A 6,000-nucleotide genomic window follows, 5' to 3' on the forward strand; every position below is an offset into this window, starting at 1 on the left:
CCAAACGTTGATAGGCTGGAAAATGTCAACCTGTTCTGGCACCTCCCTCATCTTTCTCGCCTTGATTTTTCCAGCCGGCAATTTCATCCCAACTGGGCAAACCCTTTCAGGGAAGCCCTGTCCCACAGCTCCATCTTGATCCCTTTAGGAATTATGAAAGCATCTGCAGCTTGATTTTCCTTGGCTTTGGAAAGTTGCCTGTCACAACTGAGCTGACATGAGTTGTCTGAAGGGCTGAGGATTTATTTCCGTTACGTCTGTCTTTCCTCCCAGAGCCCTCCAAGGGATCAAGCTGATGGCATTCCCTAGTGAGGACCAAGCTGGCTCAGAGGAGGCTCTCGGCTGCAGAAATAGTTGCTGATCTTCTGGCAGATGAGCCCCGCACATTATGTTGGGTTTTTTTTTTTGTCCTGGTTTTGCTCCCCAACACCAATCCACTTGGACAGCAGTGAATGGACAAATACCACCATGACCTTTCTCCAGCACACCTCATTTCCTCATGTATGCCAGATTTTTCTTGCTGGGATACCAGAAACACAACATCAGGGCGTCACCAAGGCATCACCAAGAGTCATCAATTATCAGCAGGGCACCATCAAACATCATCAGGACATCATCAGGACATCATCAGGACATGACCAGGCTTCACCAGGCCTCACCAGAGCATCACCGGGGCATCACCAGCTATCCTCAGGTATCACCAAGCGCCACCAAGCATCATCAGGACATCACCAGGCATCACCAGGGCATCGCCAGGTATCACGAGGTATCACCAGGGCATCACCAGGTATCACCAGGACATCGCCAGGGCTCACAACCCCCTCCGTGTCCCCATTCAGCGCTCCTGCAAGCACAGAGCTGCAAAGCAGAAACTAATGGTCCTGACCCCAATTCACTGTGATTTATATCCCCCTCATTAAGAGTTTTTGAGGGAAATACAGTTGACTTTTTTGTTTTTCTTGGAAATGCAGGGGATCAAAAATATACCTGGGCATCCCCAGTATAGGGAAGACACGGATGTCCCGGAGTGAGTGTGCTGTAGGAGCAGCGAGATGGTCACGGGGCTTTGGGGCTGTAACCCCCAGCAGGGAATTATGGTTTGGGGAGGAATAAGTCAATTTTCTCTACGAAGGCTCAGGTCTCTTGGTTGTGGACTGGGTTGAAACCCCTCAGAGCAGCTGTGGGGGGCAGAAAGAAGGTAGCTGCCTCTCCAGCCGGGAATGCAAGCGGCCATCGGGAGTGAGGCAACATGTTGTATGGGAAACCCTCCCTGAGGTGCACCTCTCACTCAATTCCAGCTGCTGGTAAGAAAAAAAAAAAGAAACAAACAAACCCAAACCCAGTAAGTAAATATTTCACCTTGGTTTTAGATTGAATTAATCTCATTTTGGCTCCTGGATTTGGAAATCGTCCTGTTTTCCGGGCTGGAAGAATGGGGTCAGCAAATTCCTAGCTGGGTTAGGGGCACAGCGGTGTCCCTCCGGAGAGGGTGTCCTGTCCCCGTAGAGGGACACCCCTCCTGCCCGGAGCAGCTCCTCGGGTCCCTGTCACCCATGTGAGGACACGGAGGTCCCTTTGGGATGCGGCTCCGTCTTTGGTGACCGTGGGCTGGGAGGAACCGCCTGACTTTCAGCTGGCTAAAAGTGCCGGGGATAAATCCTGCCCTCCCTCCGGGACCGGGACGGGATCATCCCCTCCTGCCCGGCACGGCTGCTCTCCATCCCCGGGGGGTGACCACCCCCAGGGGCAATAGGAGAAGGGGGGGTTAGGAACCCCCAAATTATCCACTTTGGAATTTCCTTTCCTCATTCATGCTGCCTTTCTCTTCTTTTTGAGCCAGTTATAGACAGGCAAACACACGCACATGCTCTACACACACACACACACCATTTGCACACCCAGAGCCAAATCCCCGATTATTGCCCGTGCCCCTAAGAGGGATTAACAGCTTCTTAGGTGGGGGGAGCCGGCTTTCAGCAGGGTTTAGGTGCCCAGCAGGGACTTCATTCCTGCGACCCGGAGCTCACGCTGCGTTTCGGGGTCCCGCGGGAGGAGAACTGCCCGCAGCCCCGGCGACACTCAGCCATGTCCTCGTTTTCCTCCTTTCGGCAACTTCAGCTCTCTTTAAATGACACATTGAAATTGGAGGAGGAGAAAGGGAGTGGGACGGGGGGTGGATTTTGGGGGCTGCAGGGAGCCGGGAGAGGAGCAGCCCCCGGCGGTGCGACCGGCCTCGCTCGCCCCTCCGAGCTGCTGCCCCTGCCCGGGGCTGGTGCTCTCCGAGGAGGATTAAGGGCGAAGGCGCTTAGCAAAGCCCCCGGGCAGAGCCGGATCCCTGCAGGATGCCAAAGCGGCCCCAAGACCTGCGGTGCCTTCCTGAGCGCAGGCATCCCCCCAGCTCCAGCTGGACCCTAAATCTCCATCCCATGCTCCCTCCCCGGGCAGGGCTCGCCCAGGGCAGGGCATCCCGGGGCGCTTCTGCATCCAGGGCTTGGGGCTGGTGGAGAGCATGAGCCCTGGAAACCCACGGTCCCTCTACCTCAGGGTATGGCTTTTGCTGATATTTGAGGAGCATGACCACAGGTAGAGGAGCAGCACTGATATTTACTCTGATTTGGGGGTTCCCTGGTCTTCAGGAACCCCTGAACTGCCTCTGCTGCTGATTATTTCATAGCAAATCACTGGTTATTGGTGTTAGTGGTGGGAGCTAATTTGGGTCATTGCAATCCTAAGAGGTCGAGGTGGGTAGAGTTGAGTTATGTTGTCCTTTCCTCCAGGAGACCAAGGCAGGGTCACGGGTGGAGAATTACCCAGGGATACCTGGAGGGTGTCTTCACTTATTTGGGCAGGAACAAGAAAAGGAGAAGTATTGCTTTTTTTGACCTTTCTCCCTCAAAGAGAGACCACGGGCGAGCTGGTGGGTTGTTTGCACACCAAGGGCATGTGAGGTGTTGAAGGCTGGCCACAGGTTCATCGAGCAGAGGAGAAGCTACAGCACCTGTGCAATGGCGGTGGAGACCTTGTCTCCTCCAGAAACTACAGTGGGGAGCAGATGGAGTGGGATCTGGGATGGAGTGGGAAGACAAGAAGTTGCATTCCCATGGAAATGTGCATTCCTGCATCTGGGAGGAAGCAGAAGAAGATGTGCTTGGGGCAGTGGATGATGGAGGTACCACAGGCTTCACGGTGCTGTTCTGCACAGCACATTGGGGAGACGGATGCTCAACAACAGCTACTCACTGGGACGCTAGAGGACCAGCAGGGTGGTGCAATCTGCATCTAAGACTTAGGAAAGAGTTGGCCAAGGGGTACCTGGATCTCTTGGTGTTGGCTTCAATTAATCCTGGACTGCTGTAGGGGTTGTAGCTGATATCGCCCCCAAACAGTGGGGAAGGATGCTGAAGATGGGCAGACCAAACACCGAGCACTCAACCTTGGGTCTTTCAGAGCCGTTGTTGTCTCTATTAGCATCGCCCAGGCTCTCTCATTGAATTTCTCCCCCCCGCCCCGTTCTCCCCACTCCCCTCTTCACTAAATGCTCCCCAAACAACCGAGACATCAATCGAAAGCAGAAGAAATGGCCGTGCTTTGTCTCCTTGAAGAGGCAGCTTTGCATCGAGCCCTGTCGGGGCGGCCGGCGGCAGCAAGCCGCCAGCAGGGACCATTTTCACATCTCCCTTTGTGAAGGAGCAGCCTTGAGCGAAACGCCACTCGAGGGGCATTGAATGAAATGTACGTTCGCCTCTTCCATGTGGCACTCGGTGCCCGTCTCCGCCTCTGACGCTAATGATCCGGATGAGGGTTTGTTGTTTGTTTTTGTTTTTTTTTTCTTTTCCCCGAGGATAATGGGGAAAAGAAAATGAAAGGGAAAGTGGCTGGAGGAAGGGAGGTCAGATCCATTCATGAGCCCAAACATTTATGGGGAGAGTGCCTCCTGAGTGGCCGCACAAAGGACATGGCTGTACCTGGCTCCATCCCTCCTCCACCTCCTCTCCCCCGCTGCCTCCAGCCATGAAAAGGAGGAACCAGAACTGTAGGGCCTCCGTGAAAGATGAGGATAATGGATTTCATTATAGACAAGCACGTTAAATGTCTATCCACTCATGTGCAATAAAGGAAAGATGGACTTTAGCTAATCGCGCTGGAGGAGCTCTCGGCTGGGATTCGAGAGTGAGACGTTCCCCTTGGTCCCCTGCTTCAATTCCCCCCTATACCACCCCATAAAGAGCCAGCTATGGGGTGCAACCCATTTTATAGCTGTGTCGGTGTCTACCATCACATCCTTTTTCTCTCCGCTGGCCACAGGGTGGCTCAGGACAAACCTGGAGGGCATCTGGCCAGAGGAACAATTCTTGTGGTGGTGGAGTGGGGTTTGCTGGTGCAGTGGCGGGATCCAGCCCAAAGAGAAGTATCAGTACAGAAAGGTCTTCACGTCCATCATGTCCAGATGGACCACCACTCCTTCCTTCCCTTCAATGACCTTTTTCTGGCTCCTCCTGCCTTCGGCCCCCTTTTCCCATCCTCTGCCCTTGGTGTTCCTTCACACAGCACTTCTCTTGGCATCCCCCATGGCAGAGCTTTGTGGGACAATGTCAGGGTTCTTCTCCCCGCTGTGCTCCTGCTTTACCCAGCGCTGCTTTCCAGGCTGGCTGCCTGCTGGGCTGGCACAGCTCCTGCTTCAGCCTTTTATTTTCCTCTTCCACAAGTGGCTGTTGAAACAAAACGCCATGCTTGAGAAAGAGCAGAGGGTTGCTTCACTGGAAGCAGCATGTGCGAAGAGGTGTGATTTTCGGAGCAATCCAGGTCCCGGCCTCAGCACGACGAGGTGTCCTTGGTAGGTTCTCCCAGCTGGGGGGAGCTGGGGTGATCTGCTCCTTGCCTGGGCTGGTTGCTCTCCATTCGTTAGCGTGCAGGAGTTTGGGACAGCCTCTGCTCGCATGGGGGACTCGCTGCTGGCACTTGCTTCTTCTCCAAGCCACTTTGGGTGGTGGATATGGACCCAGAGATGCCTGCTGTGCTGGAGATGAAGAAATCAGCCCAGGGGCGCAGCACTGTGGCCTGAGCTGGCAGTACTCAGAGGCAGCACATCCCCCTGCTCTGCCCTGACCAACTCCCCGCAGAAACAAAGGAAACAAGTAAAACCCCTTCACCTAATTTTTTTACAGGCCTAAATCAAAGCCAGGAACCGGTGAGCTGGTGAGCGACCTGGGCTTTTAGTTTTTCTGCCTAACCCTAGAGCTAAACTTGGATTTCGTCTTTCCCAGGGGAAGAAAGGCTGGATCCACAGGGTTGGTGATCCAGCTGTGGGGAAGTCAGGGCAGGACACGGCCCCACCATGGCGTGTAGGGTTGGGATGCTCGGGTGTCATGCAAGCTGTGTCCTCCCCTTATCTCACGCAGAGCCACAGCCTTGCTGGGGGCCACCAGTGGTGCAGGAGGGTCCTGTCCATAGAGGTGACAAGTCCTCCAAAGGACCATCTGGACATGACCGTCTTCCCAGATGCTGGAGGACTGGTGAGGTTCAGCACTTCTCCAATCCACCTGAGCAGATGTTTGCTAATGAAGCTCCTCTTCTCCAGGCTGTTCCTCTGGTTTTGGAAGCCATCTGAGCTGGTTTGAGTATCTCCTTTGTAGGAATCGGTCTGGGAACATCATATGGAAACTTTTTATGTGAAGGGAAGAAAACCCAACAGCCAAAGCTTTTGTCCAATACAGAAATCTGGTTTCAGCTTGCATTCCTACAGCTGGATGATTAGCATATTTAATTAAGCAAGCCTTTTGACATTACTCCCTTGCAAAAGCAAAGAGGAAGCCCTGGGCTAGTGAATAAAATGAATGATGGCTGTTCCCCGCCCTGAGCCCCCATCCATGGCGAGGTTGGGAAGCTCTCCCCCCAAAACTGCTGGGATAGGGCAGGTCACTGCACACTGGATGAACCTGTCCTCTCCCCAAAACACATCCCCGGGGTGGGACAGCGGGTTTCTAGGCAAGGGGGAGCCGT

Source organism: Vanellus vanellus, assembly GCF_965231255.1.
Source record: "Vanellus vanellus genome assembly, chromosome: 3".
Classification (NCBI taxonomy): domain Eukaryota; kingdom Metazoa; phylum Chordata; class Aves; order Charadriiformes; family Charadriidae; genus Vanellus; species Vanellus vanellus.